The sequence below is a fragment of the Macaca mulatta genome, chromosome 1 (assembly GCF_049350105.2).
Source record: "Macaca mulatta isolate MMU2019108-1 chromosome 1, T2T-MMU8v2.0, whole genome shotgun sequence".
In the NCBI taxonomy this organism is placed as follows: Eukaryota; Metazoa; Chordata; class Mammalia; order Primates; family Cercopithecidae; genus Macaca; species Macaca mulatta.
Window position 1 is genome coordinate 220,901,390 of NC_133406.1, and position 16,387 is coordinate 220,917,776.

The window sequence follows — 16,387 nt, forward strand, 5'->3', positions numbered from 1 at the left end:
AACGTAGGAGAGACGTGTATTCAAATCTGCATCTCAGCTGTGACCACCTGTATCCACCTGAACCAGCTTTTTCACCTCTTTGGGTCTCAGTTTTATCTGAGTAAAATAGGATAATCATAGAACCAGCCTCGCTTAGTAACGCTGATAATTCAATGAGATAAGTCAGGCAGAGGGGCCGGGACAGTGCCTGGCACCCTGTAGGTGCTCAATAAGTCGTAACTACCATAAATATTATTGTGATTATGTCTTTCCAGTAAACTGAGAACTCTATGAGGGTAGGCTCTGTGTCTGCTTCACCTCTGTAACCCAGCACTTGGCACATAGTAGGTGCTCAGTAAGAGTTTGCTGAGTGAATGCATGACTCCTCTGGCTCCAGCTCCCTTCTCACCCCATTGCCCAGTCCACACGTCAAATATGATTACACAGAAATGGACAGATAGATAGACAGGTAGGTAGGTAGGTAGATAGATAGATAGATAGATAGATAGATAGATAGATAGATAGATAGATAGAGTCTGATATTCTATCCCAATAACCCTTGGGAACCTCAGAACTAAACTCACTGTCCCCTCAAAACTCAGTCCTTCCCAGTTCCCCTTTCTTGGTAATGGATCCAACCATTCACACTTCAGTGATTAAAGATGCCCCAGCCACTTCCACTTCCAATTGAATGGAAGCCTGTTGAGGGCAAAATTCTTCTCTGATCCATTTCTGATCCCAGCACCTAGAACAATGTCTGACCCATTATAGATCCCCAGGAAGTATTTGTAGAACAAATTAAACATCACATAAACACACTTGTCCTCTGTCATTTGCTGGGTCTATCACGTGCAGGCTCGCCCCAGGGCTAAAGCCCTGCCAAGGGTAGCCATGGAAACCTGGACACTCCCTCACCCTGAGAACCCTAGCTGCTGAGATATCCCTGGCCTTGTCAAATGGTTTGTTGGCACATGGAACAGGATTACCCAGGGCTCACTGGCAGAAAGTCTACATCAAGTCTTCCTCCTCCAGGAAGTCTTCCATGATCCCTCCTTCCACAGGGAGCTTACTTGTCTCTGGAATGTTATAGAACTCATCTGATATGCTGTCCACTCTGGCATTTCCTGTTGGAGGGGATTACAAGGCTGATGGCTCAGAAAGGAATGAGGGAAGAACTCAGTCTTTAATGAACATTTGCTATGCCACAAGTGCAAGGCAAGTTCAGCATTCATGGTATTCCTTAATTCTCACAAAATCTCATGGGGCATTATGATCCCAGTGTGTGAGCAGGGAAACAGAGGAGTAGATGTTACATAGCTCGTCCAAGGTCACACAGCTCGTAAAAGGAGGACCCAGAATCATACACCTGACCCATCTGTCTGTCAAATCCATGTTCTTTACAAAAAAAGGGTTGAGACCCAATAAGGATATAATGATTGGGATTTTCACAAGACCTCTAACCAGAGTGTCACGTGGTTTCCTCATAAACAAGGTGGAAAAGTGAGAGCTGAGGTACAGTTGTTTAAGTGGGTTCAGTGTTCCAATAATTGCTGATGAGTAGAACTGGATTTTTGGTTTTAAACTTTCAGGCCAGGGCTCCATACAGCCCTAGGAAATGCTTTGCTTGGTCTACACGGTGCTTTAAAAAGACAAAATGGAATTAGCTGCCAATGTATAAATGCTAAGAGATCTTAGACAGAAATCCACATTCCTAGGCCAGGCACAGTGACTCACGCCTGTAATCCCAGCACTTTGGGAGGCCGAGGCAGGCCTGAATTGAGGTCAGGAGTTCGAAACCAGCCTGGCCAATGTGGTGAAACCCCGTCTCTACTAAAAAGTACTAAAATTAGCCGGGTGTGGTGGCAAGTACCTGTAATCCCAGCTACTTGGGAGGCTAAGGCAGGAGAATCGCTTGAACCCGGGAGGCGGAGGTTGCAGTGAGCCAAGGTTGCACCACTGCACACCAGCTTAGGGGAGAGAGTAAGTGTCAAAAAAAAAAAAAAAGAGAGAGAGAGAGAAAGAAACCCACATTTCCACATTTCCATTTCCAGCTTCTCTTTAAAAGATCTAGCAATCCTTGGTCTGGACCCCTACATGGCAACAACTGGCCATTGCGAGAAGTAGCTGCCCCCATATACAGGGTATGTGTTTCACTCTGCCCTAGTCCTTAACCACCCCTTATGGTCTTAGGTCCAGTCTGCCTCACAATTTTTGCTCTCTGCTGGAGGAATCTCGGTCAGCCTTCATAAACCAATACAAGCTGCACACCATGGACTGCGGCTGAATGCATGGTGCCGGTGCCCTGGAACCACCACTTATTAGCTGTGTGACCTTTGGCAAGTGTCTTAACTGCCCTGTGCCTTAGTTCACCATCATGAATAATAGGGTAAATAATTTTGCCTGTCTCATCTCTATGTTCTGAGTCGATACACAGCAGGTATTTAGGCACACAGCAAGGTCTCAATAAATGCTGGGTTTTTTTTTTTTCCCATTTTGTTTTGTTTTGTTTTTTGAGACGCCCAGGCTGGAGTACAGTGGTGCCATGTTGGCTCACTGCAAGCTCCACCTCCTGGGTTCATGCCATTCTCCTGTCTCAGCCTCCCAAGTAGCTGGGACTACAGGTGCCTGCCACCACGCCCGGCTAATTGTGTGTGTGTGTGTGTGTTTTTTTAGTAGAGACGGGGTTTCACCGTGTTAGCCAGGATGGTCTAAATCTCCTGACCTCGTGATCCACCCGTCTCAGCCTCCCATAGTGCTGGGATTACAGGTGTGAGCCACTGCGCCCGGCCAAATGTTGATTATTTTTAACAGGATGGTGGGACATGCCCGCAAGTGACTGCGCGGAAACTTTCTTCAAGTGTTTAGTAGGAATTCAGGAATGGTGGGAAGGACTGGCCAAAGAGATGGAGCTGGGTAGGTCACAAAGGCCCTTGGGTGTCAGGCTAAGGAGGTTGGATCTTGATCTTGTCCTGATCTTGATCAAGAGCAAGATAAACTGAGTTCAGTAAGAAGAGAGTGAACAGGCCCTGTCTAAAGACCCCCAAAGCTGAAATACACAAGGAGAGGGTGGGTAACACAGTTCAGCAATCACATGCATGACCCCCAAACTCAGTACTAGTCACATCACAGAAGCAGTGGTCGTCTTTGGCGGTGATAGCAGGAGTGTGGTGCCCAGAACAAGGGCTCCTAGCAGCCCACACCCGGAGGGATGTGCCTGGTCCTGGGCCTGCATGTGAGCAGGCTTAGGAGGTGTCTGGATCACAGGAGACAGAAGAGAGGGAATTGGGGCTGACTTGGGTTTGGAAGGTGGCTGGGGGTACCCAGTCTGTCTCCAAATCTCTGAAGGGCTGTGGGGAGTAGGAGGAATCAGAACTGTCCCATGCGGCTCCAGATTGCGGAACAAACACCCACCAGGCACGGACGCACTAAGCAGTCAGATTTTGGCTCGATGCAAGAACGTTTTTCTAACAGCTCATGTGTCCTGGGAATTGAATGAGCTGTCTTGGGAGTGGTGAGTTTCCTCTCCCCGGAAGGCACTTTTTATTTGCCACTTTTTAGGAAAAGAAATGTCACATGGGAGGTGGGCACTGAGTGTGTGGGCTATGCCCCCACTCGACTTCTCAGGAAAAGGAACTTAATCTTTAAGTGTTGGAAACACCCAAAATGCAAACGAGATCTGTCAAAGCTCATGAAGTCAGCTTTGTCAGTTACGAAGCCTCGGTTCCATCCTGTAAAAAATGTTTTTAAAATTACATTTTGTCAAGGTTCAAAAACAAAGAAAACTCATGAGCCCTTCAGTTGCTCCATAACATGGAGAGAGCTGTCAACTATTTCGTGCTCCCTGCCCTGTAGGGCCCCCTCCCCACAACATTTTATGCAGGTCGGAGTCATGTGCAGATATGTTGCGAGAGCAATGACCAGTATGAGAGAAGCAGATGGGCTCCAGGATGCCCGCGGGGTCTGACATTTTGTGCTCTGGAATTGACTTATTCTTGAACTCTCTGAGCTTTTCCAGCAACAGCTTTTGCATTTCCTGCTCCCCCTGCCTAGAATTCTTAGTCCTGGATTCTTTATCCTCCAGGTCTCGCCTTAAATGCCACCTTCTCCAGGAGGCCTCCCCTGACTACCTACCCGAGGTCACCCTGTTTTTCCCCTTCATGGCACCGACCATCATCTTTAACTCTCTTTAACTTACTTGTTTATGGCTCATGTACCTTATGCCTTCCCCTAGAATATAGGTATCTGAGGGCAGGAAACATGTTCATCTTGTGCTATATGATATTATCAGCAGGTAGCAGAGGGCCTAATATATATATTATATATATATGTGTGTGTGTGTGTATGTGTATATATATTTATATTTATATATATAAATTTTTATTTTATATAAATATTTATATATAAATATATGTATAAATATATATATATATATTTTTTTTAGATGGAGTCTCCCTCTGTCGCCCAGGGAGTGCAGTGGTGTGATCTCGGCTCATTGCAACCTCCGCCTCCCGGGTTCAAATGATTCTGCTGCCTCAGCCTCCTGAGTAGCTGGGATTACCACACTGGGCTAATATTTGTATTTTTCATAGAGACAGGGGTTCACCATGTTGGCCAGGCTAGTCTCGAACTCCCGACCTCAAGTGATCCGCCCTCCTCAGCCTCCCAAAATGCTGGGATTACAGGCGTGAGCCACCACACCCGACCCCTAATGCATATCTGGTGGCTGATAATTATTTGTGGAATAAAAGAATGATGGGATTGATGAACCAATTAAATCTGGAAGTAGAAGCAGCCCCATGTGGGTTTCAGCCAGGTTGTAAATTGGCAGCTTCCTGTAAAGATACACACAACTAATTCTATCTGGGTGTCAGCCTAGGATGCACATGCAGCTTATACATATGTTACAGCTATTGGTTAATAACAGGCTCAATTTCAACTTTCACCATAACCTTGGCTAAGAAGGCAATCCACACACCAACTTCATAGCAAATACATGTTTTATCTTTGAAAAATGTAATCCATTAAACTGTTCACTCTTAAGACATCTACCATGAACTAACCTTCCTTTCTGTCTTCGTTTCTGTTGTTTTCCCTCCACCTAAAATGCTCTCCACTCTCTTTTTCTAACTAGTTAAAGCCTACTTATTTTTCCACATGGTAATGTCCCTTCTTTTTCTGAGGAGGGAGAAACCCTAGGAAAAGCCGTCACTCTGCCTGGCAAGATCACAGATGGTGCCCAAGGTTCCAGGCTCACGAGCCTGAATCATCTGCAATTCAAGGCCACTCCACCTGTCTCAATCCCAATCCAACCCAGCAAATGTTTCTTGAGCAATTTTGTGGGCAGAGGTCCCGTTAGGCACTACGAGGACCAAATGCAAAGTGAAATCCACCAGTGCAAGCACCGAAGAGTTTCTAACCTAGTTTCTGTCTCTTAAGACAGGGGATGTGGGAACAGGCCTTCAGAATGTCCGTCACGTCTAGAATAACATTGGAACTCTTTCCCTGGGCCTAAGAGGAGGTGCCTCCTCTTTTGAGACACCTTCCCAGATACCTCCCCAGCAGAGTTCATGGCTTCCTCCTTTTTTCCTGGGTCAATCTTCCTAACCTCTGTAACAGCACATAGCACATCCGCCCAAGTCAGAGGCACCTGTCTCCCCTCACAGAACATGGTCCCGCACCTACTCCAGCCTTGCCTTATACCACTCCTAAGACATTCCTGGGAAGAAGCCAGATGTGAAGGCTTTTAGTTCCTTAAACCCACTAATTTCAATCTCTCTCTCTCTCTCTCTCTTTCTCTGCCTCTCTCTCTCCCTCCCCCTCTTCCCTTTTCATCTGTTATTCCCTCCCTTTCTTCTCTTACTCAACGCCTACTCATCTTTGTAAACTTAACATACTTATCATTCAATAACTATTTAACAAGCACCTATTATGTGCCAGATGCTGTTCTAGACCCTGGGGATACAGCGAAGAGCAACACAGCTGAGAACCCTGCCCTCATGGCAGAGCTTGCATTCTGGAGGGAGAAGACAGAAATAGACAAGCGAATAAGTAAAATGTACAGTTTGTTAGGTGGTGATCGATGCAATGGAGAAAAATAAAGCAGGGAGCAGGGTAGAGTGCTGAGTGTGTGTGTTTGGGGATGGGGACGGGGACTGTTGATGGTGGGAGTGGTCACTTTATTTATTTAGACAGTCTTGCTCTGTCACCCAGGCTGGAGTGCAGTGGTGCAATCTCAGCTCACTACAACCTCTGCCTCCCAGGTTCAAGCAATTCTCCTGCCTCAGCCTCCCGAGTAGGTGGGACTACAGCCGTGCACCATCATGCCCGGCTAAGTTTTGCATTTTTAGTAGAGACAGGGTTTCACCACGTTGGCCAGGTTGGTCTCGAACTCCTGGCCTCAAGTGATCCACCCACCTTGGCCTCCCAAAGTGCTGGGATTACAGGCATGAGCCACCGCACTGGCCTGGAGTGGCCACTTTAAACAGGGTGACCGAGAAAGGTCTTGCTGGGTAGGTGACACTTGAGTAAAGCCATGAAGGAGGTGAAGGAGCACGTTATGGAGACATCCTAGGGGAAGAAAGCTCCAGGCAGAGGGAAGAGCAAGTACAAAGGCCCTAGTGTAGGAGCGCACCTGTGAGCTGGGAAACATGGAAGCTGGGTCTGCTTTGCCAAAATGTCTTGTGAATCCATCGCCCTGCCCTGAACTGGATCAACCCCTGCTCTGAGCTCTCCCAGTACCATGTGCTCTCTCTCTTCACACCACCAATCATATTGTGTTGCAATGTGTCTCCCAGCAGGCTGTGAGCCACCTGTGGACAGGGGCAGTGTCTTTTATTAATACTTTGACATCTCCAATGCTCAGCGTAGGGCATGATACACATTTATTGATGAAATCAATCAACGAGTGAACAAACTAGACTGTGAATCCTTGACGGTGTCTCATTTATCTCTCCCTGGCAGCATCTGGCACTCTCTATGGCACAGATTGTGTCCTAGGAAAAAAATGTTTGTTGAATGGCTAATAAAAATAGCTGATGCCTTATTGAGCCCAGATACCACACTAAGTTCTTTATGGGGCTTCTCTCATTTTATCCCTAAGGTGGCCCTATGAGGTAGATATTACTATCATATGCGCTTTGCGGATTAGGACACCGGGCTTGAAAAACAGAAATGGCTCGAACGTGTACTGAGCTGGTCAGTGACAAAGCTCGGAGTTGTCCTAATCCGTTTGACTCCCAAGGCCACGTATACTTAGCTCAAAGCTAAACCGCCTTCAGAGAGGGGAGCGAGAGAGAGAGAGACTGAGGAAGGGAGGAGAAAGATCTCCCTATAAGGGCATCTCACCCATCTCTGGGTTTCTTTCTGTGTGTACCGAAGCGTCTGGCACACAGTGGATGCTCTCAACAGTTAACGGATGTTAAATAGATGTTGGCGAGTTCTCTCCCTAAAGGGGAATATTTGCCTGTGGTTTAGGTTAAAAAGAAATCCAAGCAAGGCCTCAGATTAGCGTAAACACAAGCCCTAACTCAGCCTATTCATAACTCTCCCTGGTTTTGCCCATAATTTTAGGTATGACCTTCCGGTAACCTCCATCTTCCCTTGAGGTGTGGCCTGGCTTCCTTAAGAGCCAGCTCTCCAGGCCTGACAATGACAGGTGAAGGACCCAGCAGCCCTAGAGAGACTCCTTCAACAGAGGCTGTGCCTGCCCACCTCCCCCTGGGCCTCCTCTTGGGCTCTCCACACACCCCCTTCTCCAATCTCCCCCTCCCAGCTGGCGTCCCTCCACAACCCCCAATTTGTGCAGCCCCCATCAGTAACTAACCTCTTTGGCCTGGCCTCAAATCCTGCTCTAGAGGTCTGCCCCCATGAGCAACCTCCTTGGGCAGACCCTGGAGCCCCAGGTCTCGCTGGCTCCCCGTCTCCAGTCAGAACATTGGGATCCACAGACCATGGATCCAGGGAGAATCAGTTCTTGGGCTCCAGAATCTTAAAGCTGTGAGTGGGAGTGACCGATGAGGAGGACAAACTCGGAGAAGGGGAGGAAAAATTTCTGCCCGGACCCAGCCGGGTAGAACCCCGCTCAGCCCCCCACTGCCTTTGCAGAGGCAGGAAGTCCTGCACAGTCAGGGCCTGTGACTGGCTGTCCTGCCAAAGGGGCTGGGCGGTCACCCAGAGAATTCCAATGAGGGTGGATTTGAGTCCTGAAATATCCAGGTCACGGCTTTAGCCACTTCACAAGCCTTTGCTAATCCCCTCAGCCAGAAGTAACCCCTACCTCAGTCCTGGGCTCAGAACCTTCTTAAGGCTCTGACAGCCTGCTAAGTATCTTAACTATCTGAGTCCTTGGGAGCTCATCAGTATTGGCGGGGACAAGAACATGAACACAATACTGTTTCTAGTATACAGTAAAACTATCTAATATGCAAATTTCCCCTATTGTCCCAATAATGGTTTTTATATCCAATTCATTGACTTTTTTCCGATCCAGAATCCAAACAAAAATCAAGCATTGCATCTAATTATTGTGGCTCTTTGGAGTCCTTTAATCTTTAATTTGGTTTCTTTGTTTGTTTGTTTGTTTGTTTGTTTATTTATTTGAGCTGAGGTCTCACTCTGTCACCCAGGCAGGAGTGCAGTGGTGCAATCTCAGCTCACTGAAGCCTCGGCTTCCTGGGCTTAAACGATCCTCCCAGTAGCTGGGACCACAGGCACATGCCACCATGCCTGGCTAGTTTTTTGTATTTTTTGTAGAAACGGGGTTTCACCATGTTGCCCAGTCTGGTCCCAAACTCCTGAGTTCAAGTGATCCATCTGCCTCAGTCTTCCAAAGTGCTGGGATTATAGGGGTGAGCCACCATGCCCAGACTTAATCTGGTCTGTTTTTTAAAATGACATTGATGCTCTTGAATCCAGACCATTTGTCTTGCAGAATACTCACCAATTTGGATTTGCCTATTGCTTCCTCATGATTATCAGGTTAAACGTTTTTTGTAAGAATACTATATAGGCCAGATGAGGGGCGTGCACATTTTCAACTTTACTAGTCATTCCCCAAATACTCTCTTCAATGGATGTGCCAGTTTACACTCCTAGAGGCACCATAGCCAGCACTCGATAATATCACATCTATCGGTTCTTCTCTACCTGATGAGTATAAAATTGTGTATCATTGTTTTTACTTGCTTCCCCTGGCTGTTGGTGCAACTGAGCATTTTTACATACACCTTATGGCCACTTGGATTTCTTCTTCAACGAATGGTCTGTTGGTATCTGTGCCAATTCTGGGCCTCTTTGTCCTAACTTCCATCCGGGTCCTTCCTGGCTCTGCTCTGTTGGAGAAGGAGGTAGGGGGAGTGTGTTCCCTCAGGCTTCTGTATCAGCAGCTTCCAGGAGGCAGGACACTGGAGGACAAGACAAGTGTTTGCTACATATGTTGCAAATATATGCTGTAAGCATGCCAGTTGTCTTTTATTTATGGCATTTTTATAACATAAAAACTTTTGGCTGGGCTTGGTGGCTCACTCCTATAATCCCAGCGCTTTGGAAGGCTGAGGTAGGCGGATCAGCTGAGATTGGAAGTTCCAGACCAGCCTGACCAACATGGAGAAACCCCGTCTCTACTAAAAATACAAAATTAGCCGGGTGTGGTGGCACATGCCTGTAATCCCAGCTACTTAGGAGGCTGAGGCAGGGGAATTACTTGAACCCAGGAAGCAGAGGTTACGGTGAGCAGAGATTGTGCCATTGCACTCCAGCTTGGGCAACAGAGTGAGACTCCATCTCAAAAAAAAAAAAAAACAACCACTTTTAACTTTCATGTCATACGAGTTATCAATCTGTGATGTTTAGTACCTTGTTTGCAAAGTCCTGCATGACTCTCTGATTGTGAGGTTAACAATATTTTTCTGAATATCTTTCTTCTATTGGTTCTAAATTTGGGGGTTTTACACTTAGGGCTTTAATCCTTTAATCCATTTGGAGTTTATTTTCATGTGTAGTATGAGGCTGAAATTTCGTTTTATTGACCCATAAGGAAAGTCAATGATTCCAACACCTTTTGTTGAACAGACCAATTTTTCCCCTCTGACTTTATTTTATTTTATTTTATTTTATTTTATTTTTTTTTGAGATGGAGTCTCACTCTTGTCACCCAGGCTGGAGTATAATGGCACGATCTTGGTTCACTGCAACCTCCACCTCCCGGTTTCAAGCGATTCTCCTCCTCAGCCTCCGGAGTAGCTGGGATTACAGGCGCCTGCCACCATGCCCTGCTAATTTTTGCATTTTTAGTAAAGATGAGGTTTCACCATGTTGGCCAGGCTGGTCACGAACTCCTTACCTCAGCGATCCACCCATCTCGGCCTCCCAAAGTGCTGGGATTACAGGCGTGAGCCACCACACCTGGTTTTTTTCATTTTGTTTTTGAAACAGAGTCTCGCTGTATCACCCAGGCTGGAGTGCAATGGTGCAATCTCGGCTCACTGCAACCTCCACTTCCCAGGTCCAAGGAATTCTCCTGCATCAGCCTCTCAAGTAGCTGGGACTACAAGTGTACACCACAATGCCCAGCTACTTTTTTGTATTTTTGTAAAGATGGGGTTTCACCATGTTGCCCAGACTGGTCTCGAACTCCTGAGCTTAGGCAATCTGCCCACCTCAGCCTCCCAAAGTGCTGGAATTACAGGCGTGAGCCACCACACCTGGCCTAATTACTATAATTTTTTTTAAGTCTTCATATATACTAAGGAAAATCCCTCTTCTCTCTTCTTTAGACATGTTTTGATTATTCTTTTTTTCCAAGAGATAAGGTCTTGCTGGATGGGATGGCTCACATCTGTAATCTCAATACTTCAGTACTTTGGGAGACTGAGGTGGGATCACTTGAGACCAGGATTTTGAGATTAGCCTGGGCAACATAGGGAGATTCCATCTCTACTCAAAATTCAAAAATTACTTGGGCATGGTGGTGTGCACGTGTAGTCCCAGCTACTTGGGAGGCTAAGGTGGGAGGATCGCTTGAGCCTCACAGGTAGAGGCTGCAGCGAGCCATGATCATGCTACTGCACTCCAGCCTGGGTGAAAGAGTGTGACCCTGTCTCAAAAAAAAAAAAAAAAAAAAAAAAAAGACAAGGTCTCACTCCGTCACTCAGGCTGGAATGCAGTGGTGTGATAATGGCTCACTACTGTCTCGAACTACTGGGCTCAAAAGATCCTTGCACCCAAGCCTCTCAAGTAGCTGGGACTACAGACATGTGCCACCACAGCTGACTAATTTTTTTTTCTTTTTTTTAGAGATGAGGTCTTGCTATGTTGCTCTGGATGCTCTGGAACTCCTGGCCTCAAGCAGTCCTCCTGCCTCTGCCTCCCAAAGTGCTGGAATTATAGGCATGAGCTACCATGCCTTGCCAAGAGCAATTAAATAAAAATAAAACAAAATAAAATACCAATATCTTACACATGTACACAAAACAAAAAGCTTCTCTGGTACATAAAAGAACTTATAACTAAAGTAATAGTCAGACCAACAGGAATGATTCAGTAGAAAGTTCATAGGAGGCAGTCGTGTGCTATAAAATGGTTTAACAATCACCTCTTGTAAGGAAGAGGGAAATCCCTGGTTTGTAGAGTCTGCCAATTTCTTCAGTGTAAATGCCCCCAATATGGCCTATTCCAAGTTACCAACATGATACCACTAAATGTGGAGCTGGGAAAGTAAATGTTAAGTTGGACTTTATTAAAATATGAAACTTCTGCTTTGTGAACAATACAAAAGTCACAGACTAAGAGAAATGCTTTAAAACACATATATGATAAAGGACTTGTGTCCAAAATATACAGTGAACTCCTAAAACTCAAAAATAAGAAAACGAATAACTCAATTTAAAAATGAGCAAAAGATCTGAACAGACACTTCGCCAAAGAAGACACACAGAGGACAGGTAAGCATATGAAAAAGCACTCAACATCATGTGTCATTAGAAATTGCAAATCAGAATAACCATGACCTACCTATGAGGATGGCTAAGATCTAAAATGTTAACACCACAAAATGCTGCCAAGGATGTGGAACAGGGACTCTCATTCAATGCCAGTGGAAATTGAAAATGGCACAGCCACTTTGGAAGACAGTTTGACAGTTTATTTTTTGCCTGTGTGCAGTGGCTATTCACAAGTGTGATTATAGCATACTCCAGTCTCAAACTCCTAAACCCAAGAAATCCCTCCTGCCTCAGCCTCCTGAGTAGCTGGGACTACAGGTGCATGCCACCACACCCTGCTCCAATTTGACAGTTTCTTACAAAGCTAAATATAGTGTTACCATTCGATCCAGCAATTGTACTCCTAAGTTATTTACCCAATAGAGCTGAAAACTTATGTTCACTCAAACACCTGCACACAAATGTTTACAGCAGCCTTATTCATCATTTCCCCAAACTGCAGGCAACCAAAAGGTTTCTCAATAGGTGAATGTATAAACAAACTGTGATACGGCCATACAATGGGATGCTATTTAGCAATAGTGTAAGAAATAAGCTATCAAAAAGAAATAAGATATCAAATCACAAAAAGATATGGAGGAATATAAAGGCTTAAATGAATTCAATCTGAAAAGGATATATACTGTATAACTCCAGCTATATGACATTCTGGAATAAGCAAAACTACGGAGACAATAGAAAGATCAGTGGTTACCAGGGGGTTGGGAGGACAGAGGGATGAACAGGCAGAGCACAGAGAATTTTCAGGGCAGTGAAACTGTTCTGTAGGATATGGTGATGGTGGATAGATGACATTATGTATTTGTCAAAACCCATAGAACTGTACATCACAAAGGTGAACCTTAATGTACACTATGGGCTTTAATAATAATATATCAATATTGAGTCATTAATTTTAACAAGTGTGCCAGACTAATTCATGATGCTAATAGGAGGAAAATCTATGCATGTGTTGGGATAAGGGGGCGGTATATGGGAACTCTATACAATTCTTCTGTAAATCTAAAGCTGTTCTAAAAAGAACCATCTATTAATTTAAAAAGAAATCCTATTGCCGTAAATGTCCTGAAGTTATTGCATGCATTCTCATTACAATGAAGCATGGTAAATACTTTATTTTCTTCCTTTGTTTCAGGTCCATTTTTTGTTTGACATGTTTTGGTGCTCTCGGGCAGTACATCTCAAATTTTCCTGTGTCTACAAGTCAACTGGGGGATTTTGCTAAGATGTAGATTGTGATCTACCAGGTCTGGCGGAAAGCCTGAGATTTTTACATTTTTAACAAGCTCCCTGGTGATTCCCATGGGGCAGGTACGACCACACTTGGAATAGCAGGACCTGCAAACAGACGAATAAGACTGGAGACCCAGACTCCACCCTTTGTACTCTGTTTTCTTTCTTTTTCTTTTATTGTAGAGACAGTGTCTTACTATGTTGGCCAGGCTGGCCTTGAACTCCTGGCTTCAAGCAATCCTCCCACCTTGGCCTCCCAAAGTGCTGGGATTACAGGTGTGAGTTACTACACCTGACCTTGTATTCAGTTTTCTCTTTTTTTCCTTTTTTTTTTTTTCCTTTTTTGACATGGAGTTTTGCTCTGTCGCCCAGGCTAAAGTACAGTGGCACGATCTCAGTTCGCTGCAGCCTCCGCCTCCCAGGTTCAAGCAATCCACCTACCTCAGCCTCCCATGTAGCTGGGACTACAGCTATGCACCACCATGCCCAGCTAATCTTTTGTATTTTTAGTAGAGACGGGGTTTCACCATGTTGGTCAGGCTAGTCTCAAACTCCTGACCTCAAATCATCTGCCCGCCTCAGCCTCCCAAAGTGCTGGGATTATAGGCGTGAGCCACCACACCCGGTCTGTATTCTGTTTTCTAAATAAGGAGGAAGAACTGTCTAATTTTATGACTATGCTAACCAGTAGTTATATTTTTTTAAAATCAATTTTGAAAGGTCTGTTTCCACTGATGTTTCATCCTGAGTCATATTCATTTTCTATTTCTAAAGGCATTGGGATTCCCTGCTCCAACTAAATGAGTCAGTTGAGATCAGAAGTTCATATGTCCAAGTGAAACTCAACCAAGGGTCCATAATGCTCCCTGGCAGTCAAAGGGCCACCAAGTGTTTGTATTTGCATAAGTCAAGTGCATTTTGCATTCTAGAGGCTATTAAGGTCACTGCCAGAGTCACCCTGACAGTGGCTACTTTGTGGTCAGTAAGAACATGCTGCTTACTTGAAGGAGAGTCTTAAGCAGGTGGCAGACATGATGAGAGAAGGTGGTTGCACTGGACAGATTTCATGTTCCCTGATAGCTATGGCTCTGGGCGAAGCCTTACAGAGGATTAGAGCCCCATTTCTGCCATGAACTTGCTGAGCCTGTTTCTCCATCAATACACTGGGATGATTGAACTCCATCTGTGTTAAAAGCTCCTCCAACTCTGCATAATTATTTTTATTTTAAGCATATTCATTCCAAATCAGAGCCTGGCTCTTCATTTTCCAGGCAAGGGTTTCAAGCTTCCAACTGCAGCCTTTGCACCCACCATGCTCATCCTGCCTTTGGTCCATAGAACAGTGGTCAGATGAGGTGTCTGTCCTTCCAGCTGCCTGACTTCACATCTTAAAGCCAAGGAAGAGTCCAGTTCCAGGGTGGGCGGCCTCTCCTGGGCAGGACAGAAATAACTCCAGGATGTGAGCCAAGATAGAACCCACTCTTCCCCATCCCTCTCGCCACAGTTTCCACTGACCCCAGCTGGCCTCAGAGACATTTGACTAGAGAAGATCCTGGCTGCATCCCGGAGCCAAAGGAGACTTTACTGCAGTTTGATAGTCTCAGAAAGTCGACTGAAAAAATGATGGAATGGGCAGCCAGCACTAACCAGGGCACCTATTTGTTGTGAGAAAATCAAATTCTTTTAGTTTTTTTCGTTTTCATCTTCATTTTTATTTTTTTAGGGAGGTGGTCTCACTCTGTTGCCCAGGCTGGAGTACAGTGGTGTGATCACAGCTCACTGCAGCCTTGAACTCCCGGGTTCCCATCCTCCCACCTCAGCCTCCAGAGTAGCTAGAACTACAGGCACATGGCACTATGCCTGGCTTCAATGTAAACCAAACACAGACTCTCTGAGGGAGCATGAGTAGGTGCTTCCCCACGTCCATGGATCTTCTCAGTAGTAAGGCTTGGGCTCTGGAAACTTTAGGCCACAGATCTCTCAGAGATCTGTCCAGTGGTGAGTTGACTGGGGCCCAGACAAGCAACTTGTCCATCAGCTCAGAGTGTCTCAAAGGCCAGGCCTGGAACTCATCTGGCTGCCTTACTACCTGGTGTCTGGAATGGGCCCCCTAGGCACACAGATGTACCATTTATTCATCCAGCCCATCACCCAGCACACACTGACAGAGCCCGTTTCATTCCACAGGCCCTGTGCTACATGGCAGGGGAACAGGAAGGACAGCAGTGTGCCACCTCCCCTGTCCCCTCTGAATTTTGTTTTTTTGTTTTGTTTTGTTTTGTTTGTTTTAATACAGATGAAGTTTCACTGTGTTGCCCAGGCTGGTCTCAAGCTCCTGAGCTCAATTGATCCTCCCACTTTGGCCTCCCAAAGTACTAGGATTATACGCATGAGCTACCATGCCGAGTCTGCTCTGAGTTTTCAGCACAGGAGAGGAGAGGAGTAGGGACTTGCTTTGATCCCCCTAAAGCCACCAGAGTTTTCCTCTCAGAGGCTGTCACTGCTCATGTTCTGTGTCTGGGAACTCCCCATTTGTTGTAAACTGAAGGAGAAGGTTCTTGCATCTTCCTGGCGTATGACGGAGAGAGACAGAGGAGTATGAGGTGCAGGGAGTTTCCTGTCTGATGGGAAAGACCATTTCATATTCTCCAGGGATTCTCAGTCTGAAGGAAGAGACAGCCTCTGTATTAGGCCGCTCCTGCACTGCTATAAGGAAATACCTGAGACTGGGTAGTTTATAAAGAAAAGAGGTTTAACGGCCACATGGTTCTGCAGGCTTTACAGAAAGCATGGTGCCAGCATATGCTCGGCTCCTAGGGAGGCTTCAGGAAGCTTACAGTCATGGCGGAAAGTGGAGAGGGAGCAGGCACGTCACATGGAGAAAACAGGAACAAGCAAGAGATCTCAGAGTGAGAGCTCACCTATCACCAAAGGGATGGCCCAAGCCATTCATGAGAGATCTGCCTCCTTGATCCAAACACCTCCCACCAGACTCCACCTCCAATATTAGGAATTACATTTCTATATGAGATCTAGGTGGGGACAAACATCCGAACTGTGTTAGCCTCTATCGTTAGAGACCCCCAGGCTTTGAGAAGCCCCTTGTTTGGGGGACAGATCAGATACACAAATAAGAATATGCAAAGATGTACAATACTTTATAAAAAGGCAGAAGG

General features: G+C 45.8%; 1 protein-coding gene across 5 annotated transcripts in view; it reads right to left on the bottom strand.

Moving 5' to 3' along the window:
• The window catches only part of PLA2G5 (phospholipase A2 group V), a 65,324-nt gene that overhangs the window by 14,546 nt on the left and 34,391 nt on the right, over nucleotides 1-16,387 (bottom strand). For 2 of the 5 annotated variants that reach the window (XM_077967164.1, XM_077967118.1), the window contains exon 1: nucleotides 7,802-7,986. The exons of 1 other annotated variant lie outside the window; for it this stretch is intronic. The gene's annotated coding sequence lies outside the window, so the exon portion shown is untranslated. 5 annotated transcript variants of the gene reach the window in all.